The 16,888-nt window shown below is 31.5% G+C and overlaps 3 non-coding genes across 3 annotated transcripts; all 3 read left to right on the top strand.

The window, feature by feature from the left end:
• Positions 1-7,319: 7,319 nt before the first annotated feature.
• Positions 7,320-7,402, top strand: Trnal-uaa (transfer RNA leucine (anticodon UAA)). The gene has a single exon. It is a non-coding gene; the product is annotated as a tRNA-Leu (tRNA).
• A 592-nt stretch (positions 7,403-7,994) lies between these two features.
• Positions 7,995-8,077, top strand: Trnal-uaa (transfer RNA leucine (anticodon UAA)). The gene has a single exon. It is a non-coding gene; the product is annotated as a tRNA-Leu (tRNA).
• Positions 8,078-9,331: 1,254 nt separating this feature from the next.
• Trnal-uaa (transfer RNA leucine (anticodon UAA)) lies at positions 9,332-9,414 on the top strand. Its single transcript has one exon. It is a non-coding gene; the product is annotated as a tRNA-Leu (tRNA).
• Positions 9,415-16,888: the final 7,474 nt, after the last annotated feature.

Here is a 16,888-nt window from a genome sequence, read left to right as displayed (position 1 = left end):
GATTTCCCCAGAACCAGTGATAGATGAAATTGAGAAGAAATGTGGAGTAGGATCTGTTTTAGCGTGTGTTCCAAAGAATGATACCGGCTATGAAGTAGTAATGCGGGAAAGGAGAAATGTTGGAGAAATATCAGGAGACAGTATGTCGATACAAGGTAAATCATGTAGTGTAAACGAACTGATTTCCGTATTTAGAATTGTTTCAATTTTCAATATGTACGTAACAGATGAAGAAATAATTGATAGATTTGATAGAATGAGTGTTGAAATAGTAAATGACATTAGGAAAAGGAAAATGAGCACCAGATCGAATGTATATGATGGTACTAGGGTTTTTAAAGTAAAATTACCACCTACACTTGCCTCAATACCATATTCTATGAAATTTACAGTGAGCGGGAAAGACACAGCATATTATAGGGTTATTCATAATGACCAGGTCAAAGTTTGTTCTGGTTGTTATAGTGCTGAACATTTATATAGAGATTGTCCAGAATTTAAATGTTTTAAATGCGGTCAACAGGGACATATTAGTAAAAACTGTTCAGAGAATAAATGTAAGAGTTGCCTACGGACAAAAACTGATTGTGATTGTCTCACACGAAAGCGGTATTTTGGAGAAGGATTTGGTCAAATACCCGAAGGAAAAAGAAAAACACCCTGGGGTAGTGTTTCTGACAATAAAAGAAAATATCAAGAAATTAACACCAGTAGTGAAGAAAACAATGCAGAATTAAAAGAAAGTGAAAATGAAAATGACCTTGTTAGTGTGAATACGTCAGATATTGGTCCCTCAGTCATTAGTTCGGAACAGGGAACCAGTGATGATGTTAAAAAGTCAAAGGTCGTAAAAGTTGTGGCCGATATACACACAAGTAGTATTATGTGTGATGATGGGGAAGTTAATGGAGAGGATGGGAATGGAGAAGACGCTGATGTTGATGGTAATGGTAATGGAAATGATGATGATGGTAATGGAGAAATTGGTGATGGTATTGGTAATGGAGATGAATATGATGAGGATGAATTTACCGATGCTGAGGAAGCCATGGAGGATGATGTTACAGAAACCGTTGATAACGCGTCCGACAATGGTGAAAAGACAAAGATCGCGACTGACAATAGTGAACAGACAAAGATCGCGACCGACAATGGTGTAAAGACAAAGATCGCGACCGACAAGATGGATAAAGACAGAGAGCAAATTTCAGATGGACAAATTGTAACTGTTAGCAATATTAGCAAATGTAATTTATTGTTAAGTACAAATGAAATTATGAATGAAAATGTTTCATGTGAAACAACTGTTAATGATGAAAAAATTAGTATCATCCCCTCTCTGGAACAAAAATGCAGCCAGGGAGGAGATGATAGTGTTTGTGGTGAATTAGACGAAATTAGTATGGACACTGACCCATTGACTGAAGAAAGTGAGTGGGCTAGTGTAGAAGAAAAATGCAAAAATGTGTTTAAGAAAAAATGCAAGAAGAAAGTCATTGAAGGTTAAGGTTAATGTAAAGGCCGCTATGTTGGCACATCAGAAAAAAAATAGAAACAAATAAAAATGGATTGTAAATATTATATAATACTCAATATATTTTATATAGTAATGGCTATGTTTAATGTTATAAGTCTTAATTGTAACGGACTTTGTGACAGTAATAAAAGGAATTGTATTTTGTCATTGTGTAATGACAGATTTTATGATATGATATGTTTACAAGAAACATTTTGAAATGATTTGTTTGTAGAAAGAATTAAAAGAGATAAAACTATTTGGGATGGAGATATTTTTTATAGTAATAGTGGTAATAACAGGCAAGGTGTTGCTATTCTTGTAAGTAAGAAATTAAAAAATATTTTTTTAGAAGTGGAAAATGATAATGGAAGATTTATTCATATAAAAGGGACAATTAATGATAAATTAATTGACATTTATAATATATATGCACCAAATAATGTAAATGAAAGGTATGAGTTTTTCTTAAAGTGTAAACAAAAAATTAGTAAAGGAAAATATGTATTAGTTGCTGGAGATTTTAATACTACATTATCCAGTTTAGATAAGAGTGGGAAAACCCTGCATTGTAATGAAAAGGCTGTAAAATCCTTATGTAATTTTATGCAAGAAAAAGGTTTATATGATATATGGAGAAATAGAAATGTTAATACAAAAGTTTTTTCTAGAAAACAGGTTGTACAAGGGTTTTTAACCCAAAGCAGAATAGACTATTTTCTAGTTTCATTAGATTTAAAATCATGTATTAAGAATATTCATTATAAGGATACTAGTTTTAGTGATCATAGTATTGTCAGCATGAAGGTAGATTTTTGTAATGTAGAAAGAGATCCAGGTGTGTGGATTTTTAATAATTCATTTTTACAAGATGAATTATTTACTGATAAAATGAAGAGACTATTTGCAGAGGAAATTGGGTCAGATTTTTATGTGTCAAATCCTTTAATTTGGTGGGATAATTTAAAATTTACAATTAAAAGATTAAGCCAAATTTATGGCAAAGAAAAGCAAAAAGATTTAAACAGGGAATATTATAAATTGCGGAAAAAAATACAAGAATTATCAGTAAAATCTGCAAATGGTATTCAGATAAACTGTGAACAATTTTTAGAATTGAAAACACAATTAGAAGATATTGAAACATACAAATGTAAAGGTGCAATTTTGAGATCTAAGTCACAGTGGGCTCTAGAAAGTGATAGAAATACTGCATATTTTTTGAAATTAGAAAAGTATCGACAGAATAAGAATGTGATAAGTGAAATAAAAGATTGTGATGGGAAAATTGTTACAGAAACAAATGATTTACTTGATGTTATACATGATTATTATAAACATTTGTTTTCTTGTGTTAGTATTGATATGCATTCGGTTGATGAATTATTGAATAATGTTAATGTAAAAATTGATGATGAAGATGTAGAAATGTGTGATGATGATGAAATTAATATTGAGGAAATTGAAAAATCCTTAAAAGGTATGAAAAAAGGGAAAACACCTGGACCAGATGGTATAACTGCAGAATTTTATTTGTTTTTTTTCAATGAATTAAAGCATGTATTACACTATATTTATCAAAGTATTGGGGAAAATGATGAATTATCTAGATCTATGAGATATGGGAATATAAATATAATTTTTAAAAACAAAGGTGATCAATCAGATTTGAAAAATTTTAGGCCAATTAGCTTGTTGAATGTTGATTACAAAATACTTGCCAGAGTTATGGCAAATAGATTTAAGTATGTTCTTCCAAAAGTTATTTCACCAAATCAAAGCTGTTGTATCTTAGGAAAAGATATATCTGATACAGTTGCTAGTGTTAGGGATATTATGGATTTAGTAGAAATGGATGATATAGAATGTTATTTATTAAAATTAGATCAAGAAAAAGAATTTGACAGAGCTGGACACGAGTATCTTTTTGCAGTTTTAGACAAATTTGGATTTGGTAATAAATTCAAAAACTGGATAAAAATATTTTACACCAATATTTTTAGTTCAGTTAAATGTAATGGATTTTTGACTCCATACTTTAGATTGAAAAATTCTGTCAAACAGGGGTGTCCTATTTCGGCTCTGTTATATGTTTTGTTAGCAGAACCATTGAGTATTGCTATTAAGAAAAAATGTGAGATAAGAGGTGTTGTAATACCAAATACAAATGTTGAAGAAAAAGTTTTTGTACATGCTGACGATACAACTTTGACCTTAGTGGACAAAAATTCAGTTAGTGAAACATTTCGGGTATTAGAATTGTACGAAAAAGCATCGGGGGCAAAATTGAATAAAGAAAAATCAGAAGTTTTATCACTAGGAAAAGGAAAAATTTGTTCAAATGATTTAAAAATTTGGAAAATAAAAGAATGTGATGAAGTCTTACAGTTATTAGGAATATGGGTTGGAAAAAATAAAACACTATGTGAAAATTTGAATTGGGAAGGCAAAGTACAATCAATTACAAAAATTCTGAATTTTTGGAAAATGAGGCATTTAACTCTTCATGGAAGGGTAAGTGTTATTAGTGCCTTACTTATGAGTAAACTGTGGTATACATTAATGATTGTAAATATACCTGAAAAGTATTGCATACTTATAAAAAAGAAATGCTTAGAATTTTTATGGAATAATAAACCTCCTCTTGTAGCATATGAGGTTATTATTAATAAAGTAGTTGACGGAGGATTGAATTTTCCTGATATTATGCAGAAAATGTATGCTTTTAGATTAAAATATTTGAGTAGACTGTTTGATGAAAATTATTGTGCTATATGGAAACAAACGTGTCTTTATTTCTTTTCTAAGTTTGAAAATATGAATCTTGGAATTGAACTTTTATTCTGTGATCTCCGAAATAGAAAAATAGATGCATTACCAGAGTTTTATCAAAGTCTGATTTTGTCATGGCAAAGTATTTATGAAAATGTAGATATTGAAGTTAATTTAGAAAATGTTTTTGATATTCCGCTATTTCTAAATCCAAATATTACAAATGGTAATAAAATGTTATATCTTAAGACATTTATTGAAGCAGGTATATGCAAAATTAAAGATATCGCATATGAATGTAAACCAGGTTTCTTGAAAGAAAGTTATATTCAAGAGATTGTATTAGAAAAATTTCCGGAAGTTTCGGAAAATAAAATGTTACATGCAGTTAGAAATGTGTTAGAAACAATACCTGAGGAGTATAAAGTGTTAGTTGAAGCAAATGTCCATGTTAGTAAAACTCCTGTGTTAAATCCTATGATTAAAGATGGCGTCCAAATTTGTTCACTTCCATCCACGACGAGTTTTTATTATCAAATGCTTGTATCAAAGCTTTCTAGAGAACCTAAATCTGTATCACGATGGCGTTTGATGTACGCAGATTTTGACCTGAGAAAGGTCCAGAAAATCCTGAATTTTCCTTTTTTACAAAGCGGTTGTCACGAGATAGCATTTAAATTTTAACCGTATTATATTTACAAAAGAAAGGCTATTTAAATGCCGTATTACAAAGGACTCACTATGTATATGTAAGAGAATGATAATCCCTTTCTTCATGAATAAGTACGAGCGTTAGCGAGTACTTATCATGAAGTAAGGGATTATCATTCTCTTACAAACTTAGAATATTGTAAAGTGCTCAAGGCTCAAATGATCTATTCAAGAATTAGTTTCATTGTCAGTGCAATGTTTATAATTGATGCATGACTTCCTTTTTCGGCATGTCATTTATGGATTAGTTCTAGTGATGTGAGGACTTTCTTATCATTTGGGAAAATTTTAAAAAAAAATGCGTTATAGATATTAGGTGACACAACAGTAGAAAGAAAAGGTAGGAATTGTATGTTTCCTGATTGTGAGTATGAATGTAAATCATGTAATATTTCAGTGAGGAATTATCCTTTTTTTATTTACAGTTTAAATCAATTTAAAATACATTTGAGTTACAACTAAATTTTATTTCACAGCCAATAATTTGGTCCGGCTTTTTAAATCAAATACTGTTTCATTATGTCAGGGAAATGTTCAAAAATAATGCCTTTAAAAGTTTTTAATATGTTCAAAATTAAATTCCTGATTTTTTTTATCGGAAAACATGTATTGGAAATAACTATTCTCCCCAACCGCTGATCAAGTAATCAAAATTTTGGAAAGCTAAAGATTTAGGTTATTTTTTATCTCAAAGATTTTTTCTTTATTTTTGCATTGCTTTGGTATTGTTTAATTTTATAGTAATTTGAAGTTATTAATATTTTCATAATAAAACTCACGGTACCAATTTTACTGCACCAGTAAACTACAACTTATTTTGAGATTTTTGTTTGTTTCACTATTCAACTTTTAGTCAGTTTCAATCACTGTGTGATAAATCCTTTCAATCTGATAAATGTGCTTCGAGGCAGTTGTAACTCATTTATAGAAACTCTTTGTTTTGAACTGTAAATAGACCCAAATAATAGGATAATCCTTTACTAAGAACATGATTTACATTCATTCTTCACAATTAAGAGACATCCAATCCTACAATTTCATTGGTCGAGAATACTTTGCTATATTCTAAGTCCTATATGCTCAACTCTACCTGAGAGTTTAAATCACCTGATTTTAGAGTGTACGATGTTAACTCGCTTCAATGATTTTGTAAAGAATTTTTTACACAATATTTTGTATAAGAGTTCAGGCAGTTATATAAATGACCTTAGTTTTGAGTTTATGTGTATTTTTGGTTTGACCAAACAGAATAAATATATTAATTACTATTTTGTAAATAGTGTATTAGCAATAAGAAGATTTTGTATTGTAAAAAGACGAAATATTGCAATGTTAGAAAATAAGATTATAGACATAGAACAATACTTTAAATCTACTCTTGTTAAAAATGTGAACTATGCTTATGAACATTATAAACGCAACAATGCGTTACAATTATTTGAAAAGTATTATAGTGAAAATAATCCAGTATTAATTATTAGAGACAATCAAATTCAAATTGATTTCTAATGTGATCATAATCATGTGTTATTTATTGTGAATCTATATCATATGATTGAAGTTGTAATCTTACATGCTTATATTGTGATAATGTGAATTTTCAGGAGTATAGCCTGATTATTCTTTTTATATGTATTATTTGAATAAAGTTTTATCAAGAGAAAAAAGGCGTTGGACTTAAGTTCCAATGGACGTATGTCCGCGTGGGTTCGAACCCCACCCGCACTAGTCTTATTTTTATTACAACAAATTGACATCTGGTCTGAAACTGAGTGAATTGTACCCGAGTGCAGGAACTAACAATATCGAATAAGCGATGTGATTAAAGTTCAGAAATAAAGATCTACAGTTGCAACTGGAAGAGTAAAGGTTTTAAATTGTAATTAACGGCAGTCTTTTTCTTATTGCAACTTCAATCAGAAGTTACGCTGAAAGTGACTATAAGCAGGTGTTATGACCACTACTCCTTTATGAAAGGAAACATATTGTATGTAACATTGCTTTCGTGTTGCGAATTGATTTTTTAGCTGAAATTGTCGTTTATGAGATAATACAATATTTTTTTCTTTTCTCTATATATATGATTATAAAAATTCCTATAGTAACGGTACTCGGGTTGACAAAAATCAAGTTTTACTTAATTGAATATTTCTGCACGAAATAAGTTGAATCGCACGGGATTTTCGATGAAAAGGCTGTCCATTTGTTTACGTTTCCTTTGCGGTACCTCATTTAAACAATTGCGACTTACAAATGAAATGCGAACAGTGTGATAAGTAGCTATAAGTTCATCTAAACATTTAAGAATCCCATTTGTAACAGTGTGGTGGCCGAGTGGTTAAGGCGTTGGACTTAAGTTCCAATGGACGTATGTCCGCGTGGGTTCGAACCCCACCCGCACAAGTCTTATTTTTATTACACCAAATTGACATCTGGTCTGAAACTGAGTGAATTGTACCCGAGTGCAGGAACTAACAAAATCGAATAAGCGATGTGATTAAAGTTCAGAAATAAAGATCTACAGTTGCAACTGGAAGAGTAAAGGTTTTAAATTGTAATTAACGGCAGTCTTTTTCTTATTACAACTTCAATCAGAAGTTACGCTGAAAGTGACTATAAGCAGGTGTTATGACCACTACTCCTTTATGAAAGGAAACATATTGTATGTAACATTGCTTTCGTGTTGCGAATTGATTTTTTATCTGAAATTGTCGTTTATGAGATAATACAATATTTTTTTCTTTTCTCTATATATATGATTATAAAAATTCCTATAGTAACGGTACTCGGGTTGACAAAAATCAAGTTTTACTTAATTGAATATTTCTGCACGAAATAAGTTGAATCGCACGGGATTTTCGATGAAAAGGCTGTCCATTTGTTTACGTTTCCTTTGCGGTACCTCATTTAAACAATTGCGACTTACAAATGAAATGCGAACAGTGTGATAAGTAGCTATAAGTTCATCTAAACATTTAAGAATCCCATTTGTAACAGTGTGGTGGCCGAGTGGTTAAGGCGTTGGACTTAAGTTCCAATGGACGTATGTCCACGTGGGTTCGAACCCCACCCGCACTAGTCTTATTTTTATTACACCAAATTGACATCTGGTCTGAAACTGAGTGAATTGTACCCGAGTGCAGGAACTAACAAAATCGAATAAGCGATGTGATTAAAGTTCAGAAATAAAGATCTACAGTTGCAACTGGAAGAGTAAAGGTTTTAAATTGTAATTAACGGCAGTCTTTTTCTTATTACAACTTCAATCAGAAGTTACGCTGAAAGTGACTATAAGCAGGTGTTATGACCACTACTCCTTTATGAAAGGAAACATATTGTATGTAACATTGCTTTCGTGTTGTGAATTGATTTTTTAGCTGAAATTGTCGTTTATGAGATAATACAATATTTTTTTCTTTTCTCTATATATATGATTATAAAAATTCCTATAGTAACGGTACTCGGGTTGACAAAAATCAAGTTTTACTTAATTGAATATTTCTGCACGAAATAAGTTGAATCGCACGGGATTTTCGATGAAAAGGCTGTCTATTTGTTTACGTTTCCTTTGCGGTATCTCATTTAAACAATTGCGACTTACAAATGAAATGCGAACAGTGTGATAAGTAGCTATAAGTTCATCTAAACATTTAAGAATCCCATTCGTAACAGTGTGGTGGCCGAGTGGTTAAGGCGTTGGACTTAAGTTCCAATGGACGTTTCGAACCCCACCCGCACTAGTCTTATTTTTATTACACCAAATTGACATCTGGTCTAAAACTGAGTGAATTGTACCCGAGTGCAGGAACTAACAATATCGAATAAGCGATGTGATTAAAGTTCAGAAATAAAGATCTACAGTTGCAACTGGAAGAGTAAAGGTTTTAAATTGTAATTAACGGCAGTCTTTTTCTTATTGCAACTTCAATCAGAAGTTACGCTGAAAGTGACTATAAGCAGGTGTTATGACCACTACTCCTTTATGAAAGGAAACATATTGTATGTAACATTGCTTTCGTGTTGCGAATTGATTTTTTAGCTGAAATTGTCGTTTATGAGATAATACAATATTTTTTTCTTTTCTCTATATATATGATTATAAAAATTCCTATAGTAACGGTACTCGGGTTGACAAAAATAAAGTTTTACTTAATTGAATATTTCTGCACGAAATAATTTGAATCGCACGGGATTTTCGATGAAAAGGCTGTCTATTTGTTTACGTTTCCTTTGCGGTATCTCATTTAAACAATTGCGACTTACAAATGAAATGCGAACAGTGTGATAAGTAGCTATAAGTTCATCTAAACATTTAAGAATCCCATTCGTAACAGTGTGGTGGCCGAGTGGTTAAGGCGTTGGACTTAAGTTCCAATGGACGTATGTCTGCGTGGGTTCGAACCCCACCCGCACGATGCCTGAATGAAGCACAGCCGGATATAGATGTAGTTTACATTCTTCCGATGTGATTTTGTTGTTTTCAGTGTATAAATAGACCTATTTTTATATTGAAAGGTATTTGCGAACATTATTATACTTCCGTTCATGAAAACTAATATTGATTAACGCTTTACTAAACATTTAAACCCCTTAAACCGACGATTTAGTCGTTTGGTGAAATCGGGGTGGAGCGGTGCACTCGTCAGTTTTTTTTAAGGGCTGAAGTTGCTTTTGAAAAACCAGAATGACCGGCGGAATTGAGTTTTTTGGAAAAGGACCGCAAGGCTTTGGGCGAGGGCCGGAGAAAGTTTCTAAGGGTAAAGAAAATTATGTCTTGGAGATAAAAAGATATTCGAGGGACTGTACTATTCGTGTAATAGGGATATCTACAGAAAAAGTGCAAGCAATTTCTGTTATAAGGGCAATTGAGCATGTCACAGGATTGAACTCTGTGCTTGCTGTGGTTAAAGATGATTCCTCTTCGTATGATGTTACGCTTGATTCTAAGTCAAATGCAGCAAAAATACTTAGCGGAGTTGAGATTTTGGATAAAGATTACGAATGTTCGTTACTGTACTCAGATACGACAGTTGTGTCTTTCATGTACATCCCAGCATTCATTGATGATGACGATATAATAGCCAACTTGAGAGATAGAGGAATTAAAATCGTTTCACCAGTAATCAGAAGAGTTGTACCAGGTACGCAGGTAGCCGATGGAACGCGTTTTGTCAAATGCGTTTTTCCACCACATGTAATTGCACTTCCATGGAGTATGCCTTTTAAGGTTGGTAAAGCCACGAAGTATTACAAATGTGTTCACAATAATCAGACAAAGGTATGTTCAGAATGCCTTTCACCTGAACATGTTCACAAAAACTGTCCTTACATTATTTGTAATGGTTGTGGAGCACAGGGTCATGTGACGAGAAGGTGTCGTTCAGATAAGTGTGAACATTGTCATGAACTACCATTAAAGTGTAAATGTCAGAAGGGAGAAAATTTGAAAGCGCAACCACAGCCAATCGTTGCAAAGTGCAATGCTTGTGATAAACTAGTGTGTAGTTGCGTGAAAGACGTAAACAACGTGGAAGACACGGGAGTTAAAAACATGAGTAATACGCACGAAGAAACCAATAATGAAGTGTCAGAATCAACCGAGTTAAAAAGTGATGATGTACCAGAAAGTGAAGGTCTGGTCGATGGAATTCATAGGAACAAAAATGAACTGATTATTGAAGCTGTCGTGCACGTGAATAATGTTGTACAGCATGAGACAAGAAAGAGAAAAATTGCTAGTTCAGACGATAATTGTTCTGAATCAGATGAAAATATTGATGAAGATGTGAAAGATGATGCTGAAGTTGATATCTCTACTCCTAGTGTTAGTGCCTTTGAGGAAGAGAAAAAAGATGAAAAACTGGTAAAAAAGTCAAAAGAGACGGAGAGAGCACTCTTCTATGTGAAGAAGTGGAAATGAAGATTTAGATTTTGGGGATTTTGATCCCGATCATTGGGGAAAACGAAACGACACCCTTTGTGATGTTGCTTTAAACAACGCAGAGGGTGGTAGTGGTGGTGATCATGATAACTCCTCTATCTGTGTTGAGGAAAACATGGATGAAGGAGGTGACACGAACGTAGATGTTGATGTTTGTTCTCTTTCAGCTAAAGAGCTTAGGAAATTTAAAAAGCACCAAAGAAAGCTTGAAAGAAGGGCTATGATTAAGACTACACCTAATGTTAATGTTAGTAGAAGCTCTCAGGTGTCTGAAAATAAAAATAGAAATGGATAACCAATTTTATTATTTTATTTGTATCATAATGGTCTTGATTTGTTCGTTTAATTGTAATGGTTTAAAAAATGTGAATAATTTTCAGAATTTTGTATCTGTTTTATATGATAGAAGGGCTACTTTTGCTTTGTTGCAAGAGACTTTTTGGGATAAATCATATGTTGATGGAATAAAAAATATGTATGAAGGGAAAATATATGAATGTAATGGTTATAATACTAGGCAAGGTGTTGCTATTATGGTTGCCAATAGTGTAAAAGATAAAACAAAACTAGTATACAAAGATGATGAGGGGAGGTTTATACATGTATCATATGAAACTGATGGTCAAATTTTTAATTTTGTATCTGTTTATGCACCTAATAATTGTATAGAAAGAGCAAGATATTTTAAGTTTGTTAACAGTTGTATTGAAAATTTACAAAATGTTATAATAGGTGGAGATTTCAATACAACTTTGTCAAACTTAGACAAAGGAGGTAAATCTAAACATAGTATTGATGAAGCATATAGAGAGTTAAATAAAACTATTTGTAATTGTAATATATATGATGTGTGGAGAGCAAGAAATGAATGTAAAAAAAATATTTTCTTGGAAAAGAATATGTAATAATATATTGCAGCAGAGTAGAATAGACTATTTCTTAATTAGTAAATCCTTATCACCAAATGTACAAAATGTGTATTATAATGAAACAAGCTTTAGTGATCATACATATGTTTTTATGAATTTTAACTTCTGTGTTGTTGAACGAGGCCCTGGAATATGGGTGTTGAATACTACTGTATTGTCAAATGTAAATTATGTAAAAAGAGTTAAAGAGATTATAGTTGAATCTATGAATTGTTCATTATATGACAGTGAACCACTTATTTGGTGGGATAATTTGAAATATCGAATTAAGAGATATTCTCAAGTTTTTTCTTCAGATTTAGTTAAGGAAAAGAAAAGGGAATTTTTTTATATACAAAATAAAATACAAAGGTTATGTGCTTTACAAGCAAGTGGTATAGATATAGATGTAACTAGACTAGAAACATTGAAATGAGATCTAGGTAAATGTGAATTAGAAAAATGTAAAGGTGCTATTTTAAGATCTAAAGCCATATGGGCTACAGAGGGTGACAAAAACACAAAGTATTTTCTTAACTTAGAAAAGTATAAACAGGAAAGTAATTCTGTGAAAGAATTGTATAATGAAAATGATGAAATTGTAAATGATACTGATGGAATTTTAGATATTGAATATAATTTTTACAAAGATTTGTACTCTTGTGTTGAGATAGAAACTGATAAACTATGTGATTTTTTACAACATGTTGATAAAAAGGTTAATGATAATGATAAAGAGAATTGTGATTCGGATATAACATTTAATGAAATTGCTGAGGCCTTATCATCTATGTCTAAGAATAAGAGCCCAGGTTCAGATGGACTTACTACAGAATTTTATTGTACATTTTATGATTCGCTTAGAGAAATATTATATAAAGTTTTTAATGCTGTTTATGATGAAAGTATTTTATCAAGATCGATGAGATCTGGTGTTATCAGTCTAATTTTTAAGAAAAAAGGTGATAGAAGAGGTATTAAAAATTATAGACCTATTTCATTACTGCAAGTTGATTACAAAATTTTAGCTCGTGTCATGGCAAATAGATTTAAAAAAAGTATTGCCAAAAATAGTGTCTGATAATCAAACATGTTGTATAGTAGGAAGAGATATTTCTAACAGTATTGCCAATGTACGAGATATCATTACTTTAGTAGAAAATGATGATATGGAGGGATATATTGTAAAAGCTGATCAAGAAAAAGCCTTTGATAGGCTAAGTCATGAGTATATGTTGAGTGTATTAGAGAAATTTGGTTTTGGTGAAAGTTTTATTAAATGGATTACATCTTTTATAATGAAATAAATAGCTCTGTAAAATGTAATGGGTTTTTAACCAAATATTTTTCTATCAAGAATGGGATAAGGCAAGGCTGTCCAATTAGTGCTCTGTTATATGTTTTGGTAGCTGAGCCTTTACAATGTATGATTAGTAATAATTGTAATATTTCCGGAATCAATATTCCAATGTCAGAAAAAGTGTGTAAAATGTTTCAACATGCTGATGATACTACTGTAACTGTATCTGATAAGAAGTCAATTGATGAAGTAATTAATGTTTTTGAATTGTATGGTAAATGCTCTGGTGCTAAAATAAATAGGCAAAAGTCAGAAATAATGCCTATTGGAAAAGGTTGTATGACAGAAAATGAACAAAATTGTCATGGTTTCAAAATTTGTGAAAATGAAATTTTGTTATTAGGTGTTTATATTGGCAAAAATGAACATGTATGTAATGAATTGAATTGGAGAGGAAAACTAAATAAAATTAAGACGTTATTAAATATGTGGATACAAAGAAAATTGACAATACATGGTAGAGTAAATGTAATAACCTCTCTGTTAATGTCTAGATTGTGGTATAATTTATTTGTTACTTCTATGCCTGAATGGGCTATTGAAGAAATGAAAAGACTATGTGTTAATTTTGTGTGGAATGGCGGTGCACATCTTGTACAGTATAATACTATTATTTGTGATAAAACTAAAGGTGGTTTACAGCTGCCTGATATTAAATCAAAGCTTTGTGCTTTTAGATTGAAGTTTTTAGCCAGATTTTTAAATGAAGATTATAATGTAATATGGAAAGACATTTTTAGGTATTTTATTTCCAAAATATTGAATATGAAATTGGCAGAAGAAATTGTATTCATGTCTTTAAAAGATAAACATTTGTCTTGTATTCCTGTGATATACAAAGAAATGTTACAATCATTTTGCTTTATTAGAGAAAATGTATCCTTTGATTTTACGGTAGAAAATATTTATAACCAACCGTTATTTTGTAATTCAGAAGTTTTGATATGTGGGAAAACAATTTTATGGAATGATTTTATAGAGGCTGGAATAATTCAGTTGAAGGACATTTGTTATGAGGTGATACCTGGATTTTTACCTCAAAATGCTATTGTAGAAATTGTTTCTAGAGGGAATGATGAATATGATATAGATAGTATTATAAAACGTTATCGATCACTTCAGTTTGCTTTACCAGAATTGTGGACTAAAACTGTAGGGACTGAGGTGTATCACAGAACAAACAATAGAAAAATTGACATTAATTTGAACATGAATTGTAAACTTGTTGAATTTAAGATGTGTTCATCAAAACAGTTATATTGTCTTGTTATAGATAAATTGTGTCAGCAACCAAAATCTGTTGACAAATGGATGAATATTTTTCAAGAGGATGAAAGTATTATCGATAAAGTATGGAAAATTGTTAATATGTTTTGGAAACCGTCAATAATGACGGAGCTTGATTTTAAAATAGCCCACTGTATATTTACAAACGAACGTTTATTGAAAATGAAGTTGGTAGATAATGATTTGTGTGATATTTGCTGTAATGAAATAGAGGATATTATGCATTTGTTCATAAAATGTTCTGAACTATATGACTTTCATCAGTATTTGATTACAAAAGTAGAGTTATTATTAGATACTTGTGATTCAGATCAAGTGAATTCTGTTGTATATGAACAAATATTTATGCTAGGTTTAACTGTAACAATCAATGGTGTAAATGCCAGTTTTGTTAACTTTATGTTATCAGTTGCACGTTACTGTATATTTAGAAGAAGAAATCTTGTAAAAAATAATGTAAAGGGTATTGATATTCTAAGATTTTTCCAATACACATTGAAGCATTATGTGACTTATTTTCATGAATATTTGTGTCAAATGAAGAATATGAGTAACATATTTGAAAAGCACTTCCTTCTGCATAATTCTATACTGCAGAAAACAGACAGTGGTGTGATTATATTTGATCTCTGATGTACTAAATGAATTATAATCTTAGAAAACTTAAAGATGGAATTTGTATTATGTTATTAGAAATGTGCTGTATTGTGTAACTTAACTGTGATATTAGATACATTTTAATGATTTTATTTATGTAATGTGATGATAGATTTTAATAAAGATAAAAAAAAAAAAGGCGTTGGACTTAAGTTCCAATGGACGTATGTCCGCGTGGGTTCGAACCCCACCCGCACTAGTCTTATTTTTATTACACCAAATTGACATCTGGTCTGAAACTGAGTGAATTGTACCCGAGTGCAGGAACTAACAATATCGAATAAGCGATGTGATTAAAGTTCAGAAATAAAGATCTACAGTTGCAACTGGAAGAGTAAAGGTTTTAAATTGTAATTAACGGCAGTCTTTTTCTTATTGCAACTTCAATCAGAAGTTACGCTGAAAGTGACTATAAGCAGGTGTTATGACCACTACTCCTTTATTAAAGGAAACATATTGTATGTAACATTGCTTTCGTGTTGCGAATTGATTTTTTAGCTGAAATTGTCGTTTATGAGATAATACAATATTTTTTTCTTTTCTCTATATATATGATTATAAAAATTCCTATAGTAACGGTACTCGGGTTGACAAAAATCAAGTTTTACTCAATTGAATATTTCTGCACGAAATAAGTTGAATCGCACGGGATTTTCGATGAAAAGGCTGTCTATTTGTTAACGTTTCCTTTGCGGTCAGGGGCGAAGCTACCTTCTTAATGAAGTGGAATCACAGACTATAGGGCGAGGGGTCTGGGGGCCGCCCAAGGCCCCCAGTAGGTTCAGGGGAAAGCCCTGGTAGGGGGCCAGGGGGACAAAGCCCCCCCCCCCCCCCCGGAAGCTCCGCATATATAGCGTTTCAAAACAATCACAACTGAAATAAAATTTGGACATTTTTGTTGTGGTTTTATGGTCAACTTTTTGTTTAACTTCGAGTCGAAGACTTAACATTGTCGCATGCGTTTTTTGTACGTGAAAGCTTTTAAAATCACGAGATTTTTTTCCATATGCTAGTATTTGTATTGAGCAAAATAGATTTAAAAAAACACAATAAACATAAACACAATACTATATATGGAGTTTCTGTTAGCATAAACATCATGGATACCAAATATTTCAGTGGTGGACACTTTCTCATATATTTTGCTTAACATATGTATTTAGATGTTTAAAATTTTTGTGGGTAAACTCTACAAGAGAGAGATGAGAATTTCGAATTTTACGTAGTTAGGAATATTCGAGTTGAAATTAATGAACTTTTTCAGAGTAAATGGTACTTTGATCACGATCTTTTTCATGATCTGCGTTTTTAATTAGCCAGCTAATTAACAAATGCATATGCATTCGACCAGTTGTATGGCAATATCTAGATGATAACAGTGAAGATACGTGTAATAAAAGTTTGGTGTATCTTTCGAACAAGAATCAGCAGTTTAGTGTCCTACTCGCACAGACAGTTCTTTTTAAAATTGAATTACCTAATTGTCCAGTAAAACGAGTTAGAATTAACAATTTATTTAAATGGTTTTACAATCAACCATTCGTATAGCCGGCCCATATAGAAACGACTTCGAATTATCGAATCTATATATAAAAGATTTTTTTTTGTAAAATAAATAAAAACGTAAAACATGTACTGGAAAATGTGTACTTTTTTTTTATAATAACAGCACTTCCAACTTCTCATCTACTAGTATACGGAAACTATTGATTGATTGAATGGTTATTAATGTCCGG

Source organism: Mytilus californianus, unplaced genomic scaffold (genome assembly GCF_021869535.1).
Source record: "Mytilus californianus isolate M0D057914Y unplaced genomic scaffold, xbMytCali1.0.p SCAF_5, whole genome shotgun sequence".
NCBI classification, from domain to species: Eukaryota; Metazoa; Mollusca; class Bivalvia; order Mytilida; family Mytilidae; genus Mytilus; species Mytilus californianus.
Note: the sequence above shows the minus strand (reverse complement) of the source record. Positions and strands in the feature narration are given on the sequence as shown.